General features: G+C 37.3%; 1 protein-coding gene and 1 non-coding gene across 4 annotated transcripts in view; one reads left to right on the forward strand and one right to left on the reverse strand.

The window, feature by feature from the left end:
* NUBPL (NUBP iron-sulfur cluster assembly factor, mitochondrial) overlaps window positions 1–23712 on the reverse strand; it is a 290845-nt gene that overhangs the window by 158095 nt on the left and 109038 nt on the right. The gene's annotated exons all lie outside the window — the stretch shown is intronic.
* LOC128589438 (U6 spliceosomal RNA) lies at window positions 9887–9993 on the forward strand. Its single transcript, XR_008381014.1, has one exon. It is a non-coding gene; the product is annotated as a U6 spliceosomal RNA (small nuclear RNA).

Here is a 23712-nt window from a genome sequence, read left to right on the forward strand (position 1 = left end):
AAGAGCACATGGCTCTCTGCTCCACAAGGAACAATTGGTCCTGGACAGTCGGGAAGCCAAGCTTGGGAAGCAAACCTACCACACACATAGACACACACACCCACGACATGAGAACCAGGCCAACAGCCTCAACACCCTCCCCACCTTCAAAGCCATACACCATCAATGCCACAAATTCCCATAGCCCAGGACACTCACAAGCATCACGGATAAGGCTTAAGCTGAAAAACTACATGGAGAATGCACTACTGTGACCACCCAGAAATAAAATCAATGTACCCTCACCACTAACACAATAAAATACATCTAACAGAAAATTCTTTCTACATAGTTTAAACTATTCTTTCTACATAGTTTAAAATTCTTTCCATATAGTTTAAAAGGTGACTGTTCCACTACACGCACAGATATCAGTGTAAGGACACAAGAAATATGAACAAAAAAAAAAAGAAACATAATATACTAAAGAAACACAATAATTCTCTAGTTATAACCCCCCCAAAAAAATAAATTCATGGACTACCTGAAAGGAAATCCAAATTAATTTTTTAGGAAAGTCAGTGTGAGAAGAGAAAATATAAACAAATAATTCAATAAAATAAAGACTATAATTCACGATCTAATTTTAAAATTCAATAAAGATATGGATACTACAAAAAAGAACTATATAGAAATCTTAGAGATAAAAAATTCAACCAACAATATAAAAAACACAATTGAGAACTTCAACAACAGACAAGATCAAGTAGAAGAAAGTAACTCTGAACTTGAATACAGGTCTGTTGAAATAACCCAATCAGAGGGAATGCAATGTAATACAATATGATATGATACAATACAACAAATGAAAAAAGCTTACATGACTTATGAGACACCAAAAAGTGAACAAATTTTTCATTATGGGAATCCCAGAGAGAGAAGAGATGGAAAACAATTTAACTAAATAATATCTGAAAACTTCCCAAGTCTTGGGAGAAATAGAGATATCCAGATCCAGGAAGCATAAGGATCTCAAAATAAATTCAAACCAAAAAGACACTCTCCACGGCTCATTATAATCAAACTATTAAAAGGCAAAGAGAGAATTCTAAAAGCAACAAGAGAAAAGTATGAAGTCACATTTTAGGGAATGATCATTAGACTATAAGCAGACTTTTCAGCAGAAACTGTTGAAGACCAGGAGAAAATGGGATGGCACGTTCAAAAGTCTAACTGGGATAAAACAAAACTGCCAGCCAAGAATACTATAGCAAAGCAATCCTTCAGAAATGAAGGAAAAATAAATTTTTTCCCATTCTTTCAGTAAAGTTCTTGGATACAATAAATAATTAATATACAAATATTAGCACTGTTTCTATATGTTAATAGTGATCTAAAAAAGAAATCAATAAAATATCTCATTTGTAATTGTTATTGAAAAAAAAAAAGATATTTAGGAACAAATTTAGCCAAGGAGGTAAAAGATCTCCGCACTGAAAATGATAGGATATTCATGAAAAATACTGAAAAATTTCCCATATTCACAGACTAGAAAAAGTAATTTTATTAAAATGTCAATAGTACCCAAAGTAATCTATATAATCCCTATCAAAATACCAATGATATTCTTCAGAGAAATAGAAACAGACAATCCTAAAATTCATATAAAACCCAAAAGACACCAAATAGCCAAAGCAATCTTGGCAAAAAAAAAAAAAAGCTGGAGGTTGGGCAGCACCTGTGGCTCAGTGAGTAGGGCACCGGCCCCATATACCGAGTGTGGAGGGTTCCTGCCCAGCCCCGGCCAAACTGCAACAAAAAAATAGCCAGGTGTTGTGGTAGGCGCCTGTACTCTCAGCTGCTTGGGAGGCTGAGGCAAGAGAATCACATAAGCCCAAGAGTTAGAGGTGGCTGTGAGCCATGTGACCTCATAACACTCAACCCGAGGGCGGGACAGTGAGACTCTGTCTCTACAAAAAAAAAAAGCTGGAGGCATCATAGTACCTGACTTCAAAATATACTACAATGCAATAGTAACCAAAACTGTATATTATTGCCATGAAAACAGATGCATAGACCAATAGGCCTAATAGAGAACCCAAAAATAAATCCCATATCTACAGCTAACTGATTTTTTGGCAAAGGTGCAAAGAAAATACATTGATGAAAAGACAGTTTCTTCAATAAATAGTGCTGGAAATATTTTATATCCACATGTGAAAAAACTAGACCCCTATCTTCCACCATACACACACACACAAAAAAAATCACTCAAAATGGATTAAAGACTTTAATGTAAGACCCAAAACTATAAAATTACTAGCAGAAAACATACGGGAAATGGCATATGACAATAAACTAAAAAAAGGGGTTCCTCCCACTCCACTCCACAGGAGAGATTCTCTAAAAACTGGACCTACCTCCCCTACTAGGGTGGCACCGTGTTCTCCAAGGCATAAAACTGTATATATTCTCTACCTGCAACTCTGAGCTCCCAGAACTCCCCTCCACTCTCACTCTGAGGTCTGAAGGCCTGTCCCCTAGGAGTCCAAATTCTTGGGTGATTTCTCAAGGAGTGTGGACCGGACATACACTGCAGTTGGTCAGTGCTGACTCTGGGGCACGGGAGTGAGGAGAGGACGGTCGGCTGAGAGGGAACCACACTGGAGCGGCGGTGCCCCGAGGCACACAGCACCAGCCATCTTTTAGCAACAATAGGGCTCACTCCCGGATATTCTGAAGCCACACCCCATGTTTCCCTGGGCAACCAGAGGAGGCCAGGCATCTACTCAGGCGGCAATCACCACGGAACAGACCTGGGATAGAAATGCAGGGCCAGTGAGTAAAGGGTTTGCCAGAGGCGGTACTGGCCTGGGTGGAGTGTGGGGACTACAACTGCACGCACAGAGCCGGGAATTTCCCAAGGCGGGGCTGACCCAGAGGATTGCTTTACTGAGCCTAAGACACACCGGCCCTGAGGGGATCATCAGCCTATAGACAAATGAAGACAGGAGTCTACAACTGACAGGTAACCGAATACAACCCTGCAGGACCAAAGATAGGGCCTGAGACGCAGGATCTGAGAACTCAAAACACCTTCTCTTCTGCAGGGGAATTTAGCAGGGACAGAAACAAATTCCCGCAAAGTTGTTCTGTTCTGTTCTGTCAGTAACATCAAACACGGGCGGGACTGGAACTTAGTGAACACCTGCCCAGTCTCCATCAGGCACCCGAGATAGTCAGGCCTCACCTCCCCCTGTGAGATAGAGGCAGAGCGCAGCAGACTGGCTGAGCAGAAAAAGATTTCCTTGTGATTCAGGCAGGTGCAACCCCTGGAGTATCTATTCACTACAGGCAACTGGATCAAAGCCCTGTGGGACTATCAAAGACTGGGTGTGACAGTGGTGCAAGGTGGGGAAGGAGGCATCAACCTTCCCAGATAAATCTATTTGCTGGGTGGGTCCTCCTGACTCCACGCAGCACTGGAGCAAGCCATATCAGAGTAGTCACCAGACCCCTGCGATCCAGATGCCAGAGACTTTTTAAACTCTCCCATGTGAGACAGGTGCTGACTGAGACAATTGATTTGGACCTTTTGAACTGAGCCAATCGCCCAAGGACTATTCAGGTCGTGCCCTAGGTGTGCGGTTGTAGGAAGGTTTGATTTTCCTTTTCCAACTGTTGCCTGTGTGGGGCAGGGTGACTTAATTGCTGGTATTACTACACAGCTGAGACTTCAACCCAGAGTAACTATTTCACTAGGGTTGAACAGACACCAGCTGAAAACAAGACAGAACCACTTAGCCCCACACCACCAAACAGGTCCCCACTTTCTCAGGCCATAGCACTGTCCAGGTCCTCAACAAAGCTCCAGGGGAAAAATCAAATGCTATAAAACAATCATGGGGCGGAATCAGTGGAAAAACTCTGGTAACATGAATAACCAGAATAGATCAACCCCCCAAAGGAAAGACATGGCAGATGTAACTGAAGATCCCATTCATAAACAGATGGCTGAGATGTAAGAAATTGAATTCGGAATTTGGACTGCAAACAAGATTAATAAAACGGAGGAAAATTTGTAATTAGAAATTCGAGGACGAATTCAAAAGTTGGAATTAGAAATTTGAGGAGAAATTCAAAAGTTGTCTCAAGAATTTAACGAATTTAAAGACAAAACCACCAAAGATTTTGATGCACTGAAGCAAGAATTTGCAGCCCTCAAAACTCTGAAAAATACAATAGAATCCCTCAGTAACAGGGTGGAGAAGAAAGGATTTCTGACACTGAACACAAAGCCTTTGAACACTCCCAAACTCTCAAAGAGGAAGAGAAATGGAGAGCAAAAATGGATCATTCTCTCAGAGACCTCTGGGATAATTCGAAGAAGGCTAATATCCGCCTCCTTGGAATACCTGAAAGTGATGAAGTGGCCTCGCTAGGCACAGAGGCCCTTCTCCATGAAATTATGAAAGAGAATTTTCCAGACATGACAAGAGATTCTGAAATTCAGATAGCAGACAGTTTCAGAACCCCAGCATGACTCAATCCCAATAAGACATCCCCCAGGCATATCATAATTAACTTCACACAGTTAATATGAAGGAGAAAATTGTGAAAGCAGCCAGACGTAAGAAATCCATTATCTACAAAGGGAAGAATATTACAATGACTGAAGATCTCTCCGCTGCAACTTTTCAAGCCAGAAGAGGATGGTCATCGACTTTTAATCTCATAAAGCAAAATAACTTTCAACCCCGGATCCTGTATCTAGCTAAACTGAGTTTCATTTATGATGGAGAAATTAAATACTTTAATGACATTCATATGTTGAAGGAATTTGCAATAACCAAACCAGCTCTTCAGGATAGTCTCAGGCCTAACCTCCATAATGACCAGCCCAATCCTCTACCGTAAAAGTAAACTCACTCAGATACTTTTGATCAAACTCCAACTTCCACAATGGCAAAAGGATTAAAAATGTCCACTGGACTTTTGAAAAACTCAACACCCAAAATTTTACCAGACTTATCAATATTCTCCATTAATGTGAACGGCTTAAACTGTCCTCTAAAGAGACACAGGTTGGCTGACTGGATACAAAAACTCAGGCCAGGAATTTGCTGCATACAAGAGTCACATCTTACCTTAAAAGACAAATATAGACTCAGGGTGAAAGGATGGTCATCCATATTTCAGGCAAATGGTAAACAGAAAAAAGCAGGTGTTAAAATTTTATTTCCAGATAAAATAGGCTTTAAACCAACAAAAGTAAGGAAGGATAAGAATGGTCACTTCATATTTGCTAAGGGTAATTCTCAACACGATGAGATTTCAATTTTTAATATCTATGCACCCAACCAGAATTCACCTCAATTTATAAGAGAAACTCTAACAGACATGAGCAACTTGATTTCCTCCAGCTCCATAATAGTTGGAGATTTCAACACTCCTTTGGCAGTGTTGGATCGATCCTCCAATAAGAAGCTGAGCAAAGAAATTTTAGATTTAAAGCTAACCATCCAACATTTGGATTTAGCAGACATCTACAGAACATTTCATCCCAACAAAACTGAATATATATACTTCTCATCAGCCAAAGGAACATACTCCAAAATCGATCACATCTTAGGTCACAAGTCTAAACTCAGTAAATTTAAAGGAATAGAAATTATTCCTTGCATCTTCTCGGACCACCATGGAATAAAAGTTGAGCTGAGTAGCAATAGGAATCAGCATACTTACACAAAAACATGGAAGTTAAATAACCTTATGCTGAATGATAGCTGGGTCACAGATGAGATTAAGAAGGAAAATGCCAAATTTTTGGAACAAAACGACAATAAAGACACATTTCAGAAAGAACCTCTGGGATACCGCAAAGGCAGTCCTAAGAGGGAAATTTATAGCCCTGCAAGCCTTTCTCAAGAGAATGAAAAGAGAGGAAGTTAACAACTTAATGGGACCTCTCAAGCAACTGGAAAAGGAAAAACATTCCAACCCAAACCCAGTAGAAGAAAAGAAATAATCAAAATTAGAGCAGAATTAAATGCAATTGAAAACAAAAGAATTATACAACAGATAAATAAATCAAAAAGTTGGTTTTTTGAAAAGGTCAATAAAACAGATAAATCTTTGGCTAACCTCACCAGGAAAAAAAGAGTAAAATCTCTAATCTCATCAATCAGAAACGACAAAGATGAAATAACAACAGACTCCTCAGAAATTCAAAAAATCCTTAATGAATATTACAAGAAACTTTATTCTCAGAAATATAAAAAATCTGAAGAAACTGACTGATACTTGGAAGCACATCACCTTCCAAGATTTAGCCAGAATCAAGTGGAAATGTTGAGCAGGACCATATCAAGTTCTGAAACACCATCAACCATACAAAACCTCTATAAAAAGAAAAGCCTGGGACCAGATGGCTTCACGTCAGAATTCTATCAACCTTTGAAGAGGAAATAGTACCTATATTACTCAACCTGTTCAAAAATGTAGAAAAAGAACGAAGACTACCCAACACGTTCTATGATCCCTGATCCCCAAACCAGAAAAAGACCCAACAAGAAAAGAAAATTATAGACAAATATCACTAATGAATAAAGATGCAAAAATATTCAACAAGATCCTAACAAATAGAATCCAGCAACATATCAAACAAATTATACATCATGACCAAGTCAGTTTTATCCCAGGGTCTCAAGCCTGGTACAATATACGTAAATCTATAAGTATAATTCAGCACATAAACAAATTAAAAAACAAAGACCATATGATATTCTCAACTGATGCAGAAAAAGCTTTTGATAATGTACAGCATCCCTTCATGATCAGAACACTTAAGAAAATTGGTATAGAAGGGACATTTCTTAAACTGATAGAGGCCATCTACAGCAAACCCACAGCCAATATCGTATTGAATGGAGTTAAATTCAAATCATTTCCACTCAGATCAGGAACCAGACAAGTCTGCCCATTGTCTCTACTGCTCTTTAACATTGTAATGGAAGTTTTAGCCACCGCAATTAGGGAAGAAAAGGCGATCATGGGTATCCATATAGGGTCAGAAGAGATCAAACTTTCGCTCTTCGCAGATGATATGATTGTATATCTGGAAAACACCAGGGATTCTACTACAAAACTCTTAGACGTGATCAAGGAATACAGCAATGTCTCAGGTTACAAAATCAACATTCATAAATAGGTAGCCTTTATATATACCAAAAATAGTCAAGCTGAAAAAACAGTTAAGGACTCTATTCCATTCACAACAGTGCCAAAGAAGATGAAATATTTGGGAGTTTATCTAACAAAGGACGTGAAAGATCTCTATAAAGAGAACTATGAAACTCTAAGAAAAGAAATAGTTGAAAATGTTAACAAATGGAAAAACATACCATGCTCATGGCTGGGGAGAACCAACATTGTTAAAATGTCCATACTCCCCAAAGAAATATACAATTTTAATGCAATCCCTATTAAAGCTCCACTGTCATACTTTAAAGATCTTGAGAAAATAATACTTCATTTTATATGTAATCAGAAAAAACCTCGAATAGCCAAGACATTACTCAGAAATAAAAACAAAGCTGGAGGAATCACACTACCAGACCTCAGACTATACTATAAATCGATAGTGATCAAAACAGCATGGTAGTGGCACAAAAACAGAGAAGTAGATGTCTGGAACAGAATAGAGAACCAAGTCATGAATCCAGCTACTTACCGTTATTTAATCTTTGACAAGCCAATTAAAAACATTCAGTGGGGAAAAGAGTCCCTATTTAATAAATGGTGCTGGATGAACTGTCTGGCAACCTGTAGAAGACTGAAACTGGGCCCACACCTTTCACCATTAACTAAGATAGACTCTCACTGGATTGAAGATTTAAACTTAAGACATGAAACTATAAAAATACTAGAAGAGAGTGCAGGGGAAATCCTTAAAGAAATAGGTCTGGGAGAGTATTTTATGAGGAGGACCCCCTGGGCAATTGAAACAGCTTCAAAAATACACTACTGGGACTTGATCAAACTAAAAAGCTTCTGCACAGCCAAGTACACAGTAAGTAAAGCAAGCAAACAGCCATCAGAATGGGAGAAGATATTTACAGGCTATGTTTCTGACTAAGGTTTAATAACCAGAATCCACAGAGAACTCAAACGTATAAGCAAGAAAAGAACAAGTGATCCCATCGCAGGCTGGGCAAGGGACTTGAAGAGAAACTTCTCTGAAGAAGACAGGCACACGGCCTACAGACATATGAAAAAAATGCTCATCATCTTTAATCATCTGAGAAATGCAAATCAAAACTACTTTGAGATATCATCTAACTCCAGTAAGATTAGCCCATATCACAAAATCCCAAAACCAGAGATGTTGGCGTAGATGTGGAGAAAAGGGAATACTTCTACACTGCTGGTGGGAATGCAAATGAATACATTCCTTTTGGAAAGATGTTTGGAGTACACTTAGAGATCTAAAAATAGATCTGCCATTCAATCCTATAATTCCTCTACTAGGCATATACCCAGAAGACCAAAAATCACATCATAACTAAGATATATGTACCAGAATGTTTATTGCAGCCCAATTCATAATTGCTAAGTCATGGAAAATGCCCAAGTGCCCAACAATCCACGAATGGATTAATAAATTGTGGTATATGTACACCATGGAATACTATGCAGCCTTAAATAAAGATGGAGACGTTACCTCTTTCATGTTTACATGGATGGAGCTGGAACATAGTCTTCTTAGTAAAGTATCTCAAGAATGGAAGAAAAAGTATCCAATGTACTCAGCCCTACTATGAAACTAATTTATGGCTTTCACATGAAAGCTATAACCCAGTTATAATCTAAGAATAAGGGGAAGGGGGAAAGGGAGGGGACGGAGGGGGTAGGTGGGCAGAGGGAGGGTGATTGGTGGGATTACACCTGCAGTGCATATGCAAAACTTAGTAAATGTAGAATGTAAATGTATTAACACAATAACTAAGAAAATGCCAGGAAGGCTATGTTAACCGGTGTGACGAAAATGTGTCAAATGGTCTATAAAACCAGTGTATGGTGCCCCATGATCACATTAATGTACACAGCTATGATTTAATTTAAAAAAAGAAAGAAAAAAATAATAAAATAAACAGTCTCTAGAGACTAAATCTCCCATGTTCACAGATATTACTGTTCCATTTTGCCTCAAGAAAAGATACTTAAAGAAAGAGTTTTAATGTTCGTACAAATCCTTCTAAGATTGAAGACAGGACAACAGAGTTCTCTGTTGAAAGTGTAAAGAATGGCAAATGGAACGCTGGGAATTACTGCTACAAAATAAACAAATCTATGTGGAAAAAAAAAAAAGGACAACAAAAGTAGTTAACAGGAAGATATTACATAATCCCAAAATAGCCAGATGAGAATACAAGCAGTCCCTGACTTACAAACATCTCATTTACATAAAACTTGCACTTATGAATTGAGTCTATTACAGTAAGTCTCCAAGGCTATTGCACGTAATAGTTAAATGTACCTGTTTCAATTTAATCAACTTAAGGTCAGAGAACCTATCTTGTTCGGAACCAAGGGACTGCCTGTATTTTGAAGGTTCCCATAACAAAGAAATGATAAATGTTTGAGGTGATGGGTATGCTAATTACCCCAGTTTGACAATTAATTACACAATGTATCCATATATTGAATGATCACATCATACTCCTTCAATTGACAATTATGTGTCAATTCAAAATAAAAATAATTTTAAAATCACATAATTTCTATAAATAAATTTTAAAGTATACTGTAAATATTCCTTCTAATGAATGAATAAAAAATTATAAATTGAAAGTTCAGAAATAGGAGATTGATCACCATGTCAAATATGTTTCTTCAAATTTAACATGTACTCACTCCAGCAGCATATCTACTGAAATTAGAATTATAAAGAGAAGATTAGCATATCCTCTGCAGAAGATGATATGCAAAATGTAACAGGGAAAAAAGCACCATGAACCAAAAATGCACAGTACATACATTAAAAGAAAGTTATAGCCACATTATTCATTACATTTTCCTATGTAACAGTAAACAAAATTAAGATTGTCTAAAAGCATTTTGCTTTATTAATAAAATTATGAGAAATGAAATGTTGGCATACTCTGATGTCATATTTTTTATTGAATGGGAAAAGACTCTGAACAACAACTGGTGATTACAGGTACAAATTAGTTTCTTTGCCTTAGGATTAAAGATAGATAAATAGATAAGATAGATAGATAGATAGATAGATAGATAGATAGATAGATAGATAGATAGATGTATAGCAGTTCCTCCACATAAACTTAATAGAAAACTTAAAGTACTAATGGTCAAAAGTTTGCAAAGAAATTTTGGACTCCACTATCCTGTGAACAATAGCTTTTTTAAAAGGCCATCTTTAGCAGAATTTACCACGATACAGATCATTATTTCCAACCTCCTCATATCTTCATAAGAGCTCATGCATTGAAGCATAAAAGATTCCTACTGTAAGTCAAACTATTTCAATTGCCATAGTGGCACTCAAAATGTATGACATTCTACTGCATCCTCCCCACTCTATTACAATAAAATTCTATCATTTCTAACAGGTGTGAATTTAATTAGTCTATTATTGTATGTCACCAGTGGGTTTCAAACTACTTTTATATTATAAATTAATTGGTAAGCTAGAATAAATGTCACTGTGACCATGTCACACTGAACAGCTAGGTAAAAAGGAAAAAGGCTTTCTATGAGAGCTGACAGCATTAAATGTTTCAAGGATAATCCTGATCTAAAATCAGATCTTCCCTTTGTAGGGATCTCATTGTTCATGAATCAACTTAGTAGCATAAGTTATCATTTACTTCGTATTAGCAATAAGCCTAAGAAACCTCTGATTTTTTTTCTATTACCTAGTTTCAAAAATAAAGTAAGAATTTTAAATGCAGTTGAACACCAAGATTTAGGAATATATGTCTAAAAAAAACAACTTGAAACTGGAAAAGTGCAAACATGTGGTAAGAAAATGGCTAAGGGTGCAGAGCAGAGAACAAGAACTGAATTGTAGCTAGGAACCACGTTGCAGCTGGGAACATACATAGTAAGGAGTTCCTGATGACTTTTAACTGACTTATGGCTCATTAGCATAGCATGGGTGGATTCTGGAGAAGACCCATGCACAGAAAAGGAAACTGTTATACAGGCATTCCCAAGATACTGAGAAGATAGGACCTGTGGGCAAGTGTTCTTAAGTTGAATTTGTTTGTAAGTTGGAACAGTACATTACCTATTACCTGTAATACACACAACTAAGGTATGACTTGCACCTCATTTCATGAATTTTAAATAATACTTAAGCACAGAGTAAAGTAAAAGAAAAAAGATATATAAATGAGCTTTATACAAACGAGTCTTTACTCCTATGTTAATGAAAAGGCACACAAAGGTACAAAAATTTCAGCAAGTAAGAGAGGCATCTGGTAAAAATTTTACAATTTCACTTTCTCATCTCTACTTTTTTATTCCTTCCTTTTTTTCTGAAACCAAGGTCCTTTCTTTTGAGAAATCAGATCAATAAATCCATTATTGTTCTCTCAGGAGAACTTCACGTGGCTGAGTGAGACAAAGTAGTTCCACCAATAAATAATGGTACCTAGGAGGGGTTTATAATACCCAACCTGTTTACCTAGAAGAAAACAAGAATTTACAGACAGAACATGAATAAAGCATTGGAATATGAAATGCATCAAAACTCAAAACTGCCTGTCAACCTGACAGCCTACAAGCAATATAATAATACTGTTTCTAGATGTGGAAAAGAGGAGGATGTAGAAAACATAAGAAGGGAGCAGTATGTACAACTATAAAGAAAATTCTTCCTACAAGAAAACAAGAATTTAGACAGAGAAAATGAGTAAAGATTGTGGAATGAAATAGGGTCAAAATTCAAAACTTTAGTTTTGAATGAAACTAAAGTGTCAATCTGAAAAGCCAAAAGGATAAAATTTGTTAACTGTCAGATCCTGGAGAAAGAAGATCCTAGGAACTGTCAGATCCTAGAAGAGAAAACAGCTAAGGAAAGGATATATCTAGAATTAGAAAGGAGGAGGATGTAGAAAATTTAAGAAGAGAGCAAAAAGTAGGACTATAAAGAAAATTCTTGAATTTCTTTTTAGTTTTACACCTTCTATCATGCTTTATGTTAAAATCTTATTTGTCTTCAGCATATGTTCCCCTTTTATACTACGTTGGAACTCCACTATTCCATCCAAGGAATCCTACCATCTAAAAGCTGAAGGCCATTCAGGCATCCTTCTTATAATCCAACCTCTTTCCCAGTAGTAAGGGATGCAGTACCCTTATTTTCTAACCATCCCTTCCTCAATCAAAACTTTTGTTTTCTCATGTGGACTGTTTCTATAGGAAAATAATCTGATTCAAGTAGATTATGTTGAGAATTAAGCTTTATGGAGGATATTAGTATTTATTTAATGAAAACTAACAGTTCACTAGAATATAAATGGGAGAATGCCTTTGGGATATTTTGGAGCAAAAGTGACATCTCAGACGCTTGTCTATGCTTGGGCTAATGTCCTGAATAACTACAAGTACAGACATAACTTTGTATTGCATTTTTAAAACTGGCCATCTTATTTTAGAGAGTTTACTAGGAAAAAGTAAAAAGGAATCTAGAAACAAATAGGTTTCTATTAGGATTTAAGACAAGGATAATAAATACTTGGTTTACATACCAGTAACAATGTATACACCATCATTTTCTGCCTCTAGCTTATTTTATATCTGCCTTGGCATAACCAGTTGACTAGCTGACCATTCTTCCTTAATAAAAACCAGATATGGGCCAGGCACAGTAGCTCATGTCTATAGTCCTAGCACTCTGGGAGGCCAGGGTGGGAGGACTGTTTGAGGCCAGGAGTTGAAGTCCAGCCTGAAGAAAAGAAAGAGCATAAGTGGTATGCACCTATAGTCCTACTACGGAGGCTAAGGCAGGAAGGTCACTTTAGCTTCAGAGTTTGAGGTTGCAGTGAGCTATGATGATGCCACTGCACTCTAGCCCAGGTGATTGAACAAGACCTTATCTCAAACAAAACAAACAAAAACAGCTACGAACTAAGAATTTTTTTAACATTATGTTGTAGGAAAGTAGTTGGTATTTAAGATGAAAACTATACATCAGGTCTAAGTTATCAGGCATCTGGGAAGGAAAAATTTAAAAGAGATGAGAAGACCCACTTACATTCAACCTAGAATAATATTATTACAAAGCACTACATTTATCTTAGACATTTTAAATACTTTATTTGTGCTGAATCCTTACAACATTCCTATGAGGCAAGCGATTATCTGTACATTACAGCTGGGGAAATTGGAAGGTTATCCTCAGGCTCCTCTCTGCTTATCTAAATCCCCTTCTCCTATGGCAGCCTCCAGATCAGCTCTCCACAACTGTTTCCTCTGCTAATCTCCTCTAGCATCTGAACTTAACAAATATTCTCCTGTACAATTACTTATCTTTCTATGCCACTTTTCTGCTTCACCAACTAAATACTATATTCCCCTTGCTTAGTATGGTACATGCTCATAAATATATGTTTACATAGTGGCCAAAACAATTTTGTAAATAGCTGAAGAGTCAAAAGTTAATAGATATTAAAGGAAATCTCCAAACTCCCTATTTGATCATCAAGCATGTTTAGTAAAACGTATTATAAGAAAATAGTCACTTACTAGCTATGACCTTGTACAACTTGTCTTTATATAATATAGGAAGTCTTCATATGACATGCATCATGTAGAGTAAAGCTAGATCAGCAAATTAAACTAATCTGCCAAAGTTAAACAGCTAGCAAGAGCAGCAGTAAGGATTTGAGTCGAGGCTTGTTTCATTCCCCTATTCTTTCTCCACACGTGTTTAAAGAAGCAGAAATTTTAAAGTTATTCCAATATATATAAGATCAAAAGATAACGCATAGTTAAAAGGTTAGCTGAGGACATGGACCATGATTGAAAAACAAAAGTGGGGGTGGAGTAAGATGGCAAATTAGAATCAGATCCTTACTAGCCACTAGCAAGACAGGAGAAGGAGAAACTTACACAGGTACATCACTCTGAGAGCGCAGTGAAGCAGTGGTGGACTCCAGGAGTGGACAAGGAGTCTGGGAGCTGAGAGAGCTGACACAGAAGGCAAGTGCTTGCCTATGAGCCGAGGTGGCCAAGCAGCTCTCCTGCATTCTGCGGACAGGAAAAGGCTGTCCTGCAGCTTATTGATTTGGGGCTGAATATCTTCAGCAAGTAGTTTAACTGCTTAAACAAGTGAGAGGACAGGAACAACTTCCAGGAACCAAGACTGAATATCAGTAAGGGTAGATGTCCCATTGGTTTACCTGCTAACTGGCAGCACTGGATGAACAATTCATGGGTCTTATGCATAGCTGGCTCTGGTGCCATACTGAGCCCAAGCAACCACCTTTGGGATGAGTTAGGTGAACCCTGCACCCATGGGAAGGCCATGTTGTTCTCAGGGTACACTGACATGGCAAGGGCTTTAGGACCCCAATCACGCAGGGGCTAAATGCTAAAGAAGCAACCAGGCCCTGATTGAAGGCAAATAGGTCAGGAAGACAAGACCCAATCTCTTCTACAACTAGGAATTGGATTCCAGCTTTCATTTTATATATAGCAAAATCAGCATGTGTGTTCTCCGTCTCATAGCACCACAGCACCACAGCACCACCTGATGTCCAGGCAATATACTGCAATATATATTTATTTATACACACACACACACATATATAAGCTCCATTTTTTTCTCCCTTTCAGAAGTTTTTTCTTTTTTTTTTTTTTTTCTTTTAATGTTGTGGTCATTGTTGTTATTGGTTCGGAGTTTTTTTTGGGGGGGTGGGGCTTGGTCATATTTTTATTTTTTCACTTTTACTTTCTTCAATAGCAAGGGATCCTCCATTTTCATTATGGTTCTTCAGCCCCTTTTGTTCTTTCCATCTTTTTTGCTTGTGTTTTTCTCTCTTTTGGTAGAGATTTTTCTACTTTTCTCATGTTTCCCACATAAATTTTTCACACAACAGCAAAGATAGCCCCTTTTTTTCTTTTATCTTTATAATTGTCTTTTTAATTTTCTTTATTATTTATTTATTTATTTATTTATTTTTATTAAATCATAGCTGTGTACATTAATGTGATCATGGGGCACCATACACTAGTTTCACAGACCATTTGACACATTTCCATCACACTGGCTAACATAGCCTTCCTGGCATTTTCCTAGTTATTGTGCTAAGACATTTACATTCCACATTTACTAAGTTTCACATATACCCTAGTAAGATGCACTGCAGGTATAATCTCACTAATCCCCCTCACTATTTTTATTTATTATTATTTGTCTTCCTTTTCTCTGAGTGCTGCGGGGTCACAGCACTGGTCTGCCTGGGGGTGGTCTCAGCATTGATCTGGGTCAAGGAGGTCATAAGCTCACAATCTAGGATGTACTTTCAGGTTTGGCCATTGGAAAGACACTATTGGTAGGTCCCCACCGTGACATACTGATTATTTTCTTTTCTTTTTCTTCTATATTTGGCAGAGGTAAGGTCTTGCTTTTGCTCAGGCTGGTAAGGAGCTCCTAACTTCAAGGGACTTCCCAAGCCTATACCGCTAAGGCCCAGATTTGCAGATGTGGTCATAGCACCCTAGGAATCACCACTATTTCTCCTGTCACTCTCTTTCTCTCGTTATGTCCTTCTCTCATTCTGTTCAATTCTTTTCTATCACACCCCTATTTTTTGTTTTTTCTTCTCTTTATTTTTTCATGTTTTCTCCATTCTCACTCTTAACCTTTCTCTTCCTTTAGGCCTTATACCAAAACATCACTGCAACACCTAAGCTCTCAAGACAAGGTAATTTAAACTGAAGGAAGTGAGAAGGAAAAAGAAGGGGTAGGAAATGAACAAGAAGAAAACACACGTGAAGAGGAACCAACAGAAAAATTCTGGCAACATAAAAATTAAAAACAGAGCAACCCTCCCACCCCCCCCCCACAAAGGACCATAAGGGAGCCACCACAAAGGATTCTACCTACAAAGAATTAATGGAAATGACAGAAAGGGAACTATGGATGGCAAAGGTAATAAAGGGAATTGACAAGAAAGTGGAAAAAAAAAACCAAAAAGTGGATAAAAGATATGAAGAATAAAGAAGAATGGAGAAGGGCTATAGCAGAGTTAAGGAAATGAAGGAGTAAATCAGGGATGCAGCAGAAAGTATCAATAACTGATTAGACAATAGAAAAGAATCTCAGGCTAGAAGATGAAACTCTTGAGCTAACCCAGGTAGTTAAAGACACAGAAAAGAAGAAAGATAACGCAGAATGTTCACTCAAGAGAATTATGGGACTTCACAAAATTTTCAAACAGACAAATTATAGATATCCCTGAAAGGAAAGAAGAATGTCCCAAAGGAACTGAAGCCCCACTGGAAGCTATCATAAATGAAAACTTCCCAAGTTTCACTGAAGAATTCTGAAACATTCCTTCTAGACGGATATCAAACCCTGGATCATATCAACGCAGATAGAGCATCTCCAAGACACAATGTAATGAATCTGACCAAAGTCAAGAGGAAAGAGAAAATTTGGTAAGCAGCCAGAAGTAAGCACCAACAGACTTACAGGGGCAGATCCATCAGGGTGACAGCAGACTTCTCAGCTGAAACTTTTCAAGCCAGAAGAGAATGGTCATCTAACTTTAATCTTCTTAAACAAAACAATATTCAGCCCAGAATTCTGTATCCTGCAAAACTAAGCTTCAAAATTGATGGATAAATCAAATATTTTATTAATTTAAAAACACTGAGGAAATTCACCACCACAGATCAGCTCTACAGGAAATACTTAGACCTATTCTCCACACTGACCATCACAATGGACCACCAGCAAACTAAAAACCCAAAACAAAAGGACAAAACCTAGCTTCCACAATGACACAAAGGAGAAAACTCAGCAATGGACTTTCACAAAATAAAATGAATAGAATTACATTACACTTATCAATTCTCTCAATAAACATTAATGGCTTTAATTCTCCATTGAAGAGGCACAGGCTAATCGAATGGATAAAAACAGTCCAAGCCATCCATATGGAATGGGCTTGAGGAAACACACCCAACCGTGAAGACAAAACAATACTCAGGGTAAAGGGACACAAAAAATATTTCAGGCAAATGGAAATCACAAGAAAGGAGGGGTCACAATCCCACTTTCAGATACGAGTGGATTTAAAGCAACTAAAGTTAAGAAAGACAAAGATGGTCACTTCATTCTGGTGAAGGAAACAATATAACAAGAGGAGATTTCAATTCTAAATATTTATGCACCCAGCTTAAATACTCCCAGATTTATGAAAAAGACCTTGAGTGGTCTAAGCAATATGATACCCCATAACACCATAATATCTAGGGACTTTAATACCCCTCTGGCAGAAAGGGACAAATCCTCTAAACAGAAAATAACAAAGATACAAGGGACTTAAACATGATCCTAGAATAAATGGGATTAGTAGGCATATACAGAACACACTATACTAAACCTAAGGAATATGCTTTCTTCTCACCACCCAAAGGAACATTCTCCAAAACAGACCACATCATAGGATACAAAACAAACCTCAACAAAATTAAAAGAATTGAAATCATAGCTTGTCTCTTCTCAGAGAAAAAGGCAATTAAGGTGGAATTCAATTCCAACAAAAATTTTCATGCCCATACAAAGGCATGTAAATCAAATCAAACAACCTTATGCTCAATGATAGTTGGGATAAGGAAGAGAAGAAAGAAGAAATTGTTAAATTTCTTGAATATAGTAACAATGAACCTAAAAGTTACCAAATCCTCTGCGATATAGGCCAGATGTCGTGGCTCACACCTCTAAACTTAGCACTCTGAGAGGCTGCAGAGGGAAGATTGCTAAAGTTCAGGACTTTGAGGCCAACCTGAAAAAGAATGAAACCCTGTCTCTAAAAAATTAGCCTGGCATTGTGATGAGTGCCTGTAGGCCCAGCTATCTGAAAGGCTGAGGCAAGAGGATCACTTGAGCCCAAGAGTTTGAGGTTACTGTAATCTATGACACCACTACACTCTACCAAGGGCAACAAAGTAAACTCTGTCAAAAAAAAAAAAAAAAGCCCTGTGGGATACTGCAAAAGCACTCCTAACGGGAAAACTGATTGCATTAAATGCCTACATCTCCAAAAGATAGAAAGCACATCAACAAACTGATGAATCATCCTAAGAAAATAGAAAAAGAAGAGCAATCTAATCTAAAACCTAGCAAAAGAAAAGAAATAACCAAAATCAAAACAGAAATAAATGAAAATGAAGACAAAAATATCATTCAGAATACTAATGAAACAACATGCTGGTTCTTTGAAAAGATAAATCAAATCAATAAATCTTTGCCCAGATTAACTAGAAACAGAAAAGTAAAATCTTTAATAATCTTAATCAGAAACAAAAAAGGGGAAACAACAACAAATACCATAGAGATGCAAGAGATTATCTCTGACTACTATAAGAAACTGTATACCCAGAAATTTGAGAATGTAGAGGAAATGGACAAATATCTGGAATCACACCCTCTCCTCTCCTTAGACTTAACCAAGAAGAGATAGATCTCTTAAACAGACCAATATCAAGCACTGAGATGAAGGAAACAAAAAAACTTTCAGCAAAAAAAAAAAAAAAAAAGCCATGGACCAGATGGCTTCACACCAGAATTCTATTAAACCTTCTAAGAAGAGCTGGTACCTGTACTGCAGAAACTATTCCAAAACATTAGAAGGAAAGAACATTCCCTAACACATTCTATGAAGCAAACATCATCCTGCTATCAAAACCAAGAAAGGACCGAACTAAAAAGGAGAACTATCAAACAATTCCACTAATGAATACACACACAAAAACACTCAAACACAGCTGAGCCAAGAGACTACAGCTAAACATTAAAAAAATTATACATCATGTCTCAACTTCAGCAGTTCCATCTCCTGGACATACCAGTGGTCTCAGTAGCAGTCTCTGTCACGCTGTGACCTGCAGGTACTGGGAGATCTGTAGGGAGGACACCGGGAAATCTCTGAAGCGGGGAAATGTCCACAGGCATGAGAACTTAAAGAACAAGAGTAAGTAAAAGGAAAATTAGGACAAGGAAACAGATAAAAGAAATCACTCATGAGGAAGAATCAGCAGAAAACTCCAGGCAACATGAAGAACCAGTCCAGAACAACCCCGTGAAGGGAACATGAGGTAGCTACTGCAGATGATTCCATCTATAAAGAAATGTTAGGAATTACAGAAAGGGAATTTGGAATACACATGTTGAAAACAATGAAAGAAATGATGGAAACAATGAAGGAAACTGCTCATAAAGTGGAAAATAACCAAAAGGAAATCCAAAAACAGAATCAAATAAGAGATGAACGATATGAAGAATATAAAAAGGATATAGCAGACCTGAAGGAACTGAAACAGTCAATTAGGGAACTTAAAGATGCAATGGAAAGTATCAGCAACAGGTTAGACCATGCAGAAGAAAGAATTTCAGAGGTAGAAGACAAAGTTCTTGAGATAACTCAGATAGTAAAAGAGGCAGAAAAGAAGAGAGAGAAAGCAGAACGTTCACTGTCAGAATTATGGGACTTTATGAAGCGTTCCAACATACGAGTTATAGGAATTCCAGAAGGCAAAGAAGAATGCCCCAGAGCAATGGAAGCCATACTAGAGAATAGTATAAAAGAAAATTTCCCAAGTATCACCAAAGATTCTGACACACTGCTTTCAGAGGGATATCGGATGCCAGGTTCCCTCAACTCTAACCGAGCTTCTCCAAGACACATTATGATGAACCTGTCCAAAGTCAAGACAAAAGAAAAGATTCTGCAAGCTGCCAGGAGTAAGCGCCAGTTGACCTACAGGGGCAAATCCATCAGAGTGACCGCAGACTTCTCTAATGAAACTTTCCAAGCAAGAAGACAATGGTCATCTACCTTTAATCTACTTAAACAGAACAATTTCCAGCCCAGAATTCTGTACCCTTCTAAGCTAAGCTTCAAAATTGACGGAGAAAAAAATCAATTACAGATGTACAAACATTGAGGAAATTCGCCACAACAAGACCAGCTCTACAGGAAATACTTCAACCTGTTCTGCACACTGACCACCACAATGGATCAGCAGCAAAGTAAAAACTCAGAAATTAAAGGACAGAACCTAACATCCACATTGATGCAAAAGATAAAACTAAGCAATGGACTCTCACAAAATAACATGAATAGAATACTACCACACTTATCAATTATCTCAATAAATGTTAATGGCTTGAATTCCCCACTGCAGAGACATAGATTGGCTGACTGGATTAAAAAACACAAGCCATCCATTTGCTGTCTGCAAGAAACACACCTGGCTTCAAAAGACAAATTAAAGCTCCAAGTCAAGGGTTGGAAGACAATTTTTCAGGCAAATGGAATTCAGAAGAAAAGAGGAGTTGCAATCTTATTTTCAGATACATGTGGATTTAAAGCAACTAAAGTCAAAAAAGACAAAGATGGTCATTTTATATTGGTCAAGGGAAAAATACAACAACAAGAAGACATTTCAATTCTAAACATTTCTGCACCCAATTTAAATGCTCCCAGATTCTTGAAACAGACCTTACTCAGTCGGAGCAATATGGTATCTGATAATACCATAATAAAAGGGGACTTTAACACTCCTCTTACAGAGCTGGACAGATCCTCTAAACAGAAATTAAACAAAGATATAAGAGATTTAAATGAGACCCTAGAACAACTGTGCTTGATAGATGCATATAGAACACTCCACCCCAAAGATAAAGAATATACATTCTTCTCATCACCCCATGGAACATTCTCCAAAATTGATCATATCCTGGGACACAAAACAAATATCAACAGAATCAAAAGAATTGAAATTTTACCTTGTATCTTCTCAGACCATAAGCCACTAAAGGTGGAACTCAACTCTATCAAAAATGCTCGACCCCACCCAAAGACATGGAAATTAACAATCTTCTGTTGAATAACAGATGGGTGCAGGAAGAAATAAAACAGGAAATCATTAACTTCCTTGAGCATAACAACAATGAAGACACAAGCTACCAAAACCTGTGGGATATTGCAGAAGCAGTTTTGAGAGGAAAATTCATCGCTTTAGATGCCTACATTGGAAAAACAAAACAGAGTGCATCAACAACCTCACAAGAGATCTTATGGAATTGGAAAAAGAAGAACAATCTAAGCCTAAACTCAGTAAAAGAAAAGAAATATCCAAAATCAAATCAGAGATCAATGAAATTGAAAACAAAAGAATCATTCAGAAAATTAATGAAACAAGGAGTTGGTTTTAAGAAAAAATAAATAAAGTAGATAAACCATTGGCCAGACTAACTAGAAATAGAAAAGTAAAATCTCTAGTAACCTCAATCAGAAATGATGAAGGGGAAATAACAACTGATCCCACACAGATACAAGAGATCATCTCTAAATACTACCAGAAACTCTATGCCCAGAAATTTGACAATGTGAAGGAAATGGATCAATATTTGGAATCACACCCTCTCCCTAGACTCAGCCAGGAAGAAATAGAGCTCCTGAACAGACCAATTTCAAGCACTGAGATCAAAGAAACAATAAAAAAGCTTCCAACCAAAAAATGCCCTGGTCCAGATGGCTTCACTCCAGAATTCTATCAAACCTTCAAGGAAGAGATTATTCCTGTACTGCAGAAATTATTCCAAAAAATTGAGGAAGAAGGAATATTCCCCAACACATTCTATGAAGCAAACATCACCCTGATACCAAAACCAGGAAAAGACCCAAACAAAAAGGAGAATTTCAGACCAATCTCACTCATGAATATAGATGCAAAAATTCTCAACAAAATCCTAGCCAATAGATTACAGCTTATCATCAAAAAAGTCATTCATCATGATCAAGTAGGCTTCATCCCAGGGATGCAAGGCTGGTTTAACATACGCAAGTCCATAAACGTTATCCACCATATTAACAGAGGCACAAATAAAGATCACATGATCCTCTCAATAGATGCAGAAAAAGCATTTGATAAAATCCAGCATCCTTTTCTAATTAGAACACTGAAGAGTATAGGCATAGGTGGCACATTTCTAAAACTGATTGAAGCTATCTATGACAAACCCACAGCCAATATTTTACTGAATGGAGTAAAACTGAAAGCTTTTCCTCTTAGAACTGGAACCAGACAAGGTTGTCCTCTGTCACCTTTACTATTCAACGTAGTGCTGGAAGTTCTAGCCAATACAATTAGGCAAGACAAGGAAATAAAGGGAATCCAAATGGGAGCAGAGGAGGTCAAACTCTCCCTCTTTGCTGACGACATGATCTTATACTTAGAGAACCCCAAAGACTCAACCACAAGACTCCTAGAAGTCATCAAAAAATACAGTAATGTTTCAGGATATAAAATCAATGTCCACAAGTCAGTAGCCTTTGTATACACCAATAACAGTCAAGATGAGAAGGTAATTAAGGACACAACTCCCTTCACCATAGTTTCAAAGAACATGAAATACCTAGGAATATACTTAACGAAGGTGGTGAAGGACCTCTATAAAGAAAATTATGAAATCCTCAGAAAGGAAATAGCAGAGGATTTTAACAAATGGAAGAACATACCATGCTCATGGACGGGAAGAATCAACATTGTTAAAATGTCTATACTTCCCAAAGCAATCTACCTATTCAATGCCATTCCTATCAAAATATCAACATCGTACTTTCAACATTTGGAAAAAATGATTCTGCATTTTGTATGGAACCGGAAAAAAACCCGTATAGCTAAGGCAGTTCTTAGTAATAAAAATAAAGCTGGCGGCATCAGCATACCAGATTTTAGTCTGTACTACAACGCTATAGTGGTCAAGACAGCATGGTACTGGCACAAAAACAGAGACATAGACACTTGGAATCGAATTGAAAACCAAGAAATGAAACTAACATCTTACAACCACCTAATCTTCAATAAACGAAACAAGAACATACCTTGGGGGAAAGACTCCCTATTTAATAAATGGTGTTGGGAGAACTGGATGTCTACATGTAAAAGACTGAAACTGGACCCACACCTTTCCCCACTCACAAAAATTGATTCAAGATGGATAAAGGACTTAAATTTAAGGCATGAAACAATAAAAATCCTCCAAGAAAGCATAGGAAAAACACTGGAAGATATTGGCCTGGGGAAAGACTTCATGAAGAAGACTGCCATGGCAATTGCAACAACAACAAAAATAAACAAATGGGACTTCATTAAACTGAAAAGCTTCTGTACAGCCAAGGAGACAATAACCAAAGCAAAGAGACAACCTACACAATGGGAAAGGATATTTGCATATTTTCAATCAGACAAAAGCTTGATAACTAGGATCTATAGAGAACTCAAATTAATCCACATGAAAAAAGCCAACAATCCCATATATCAATGGGCAAGAGACAGGAATAGAACCTTCTCTAAAGATGACAGACGAATGGCTAACAAACACATGAAAAAATGTTCATCATCTCTATATATTAGAGAAATGCAAATCAAAACAACCCTGAGATATCATCTAACCCCAGTGAG

This window comes from Nycticebus coucang, chromosome 6 (genome assembly GCF_027406575.1).
Source record: "Nycticebus coucang isolate mNycCou1 chromosome 6, mNycCou1.pri, whole genome shotgun sequence".
NCBI lineage: Eukaryota > Metazoa > Chordata > Mammalia > Primates > Lorisidae > Nycticebus > Nycticebus coucang.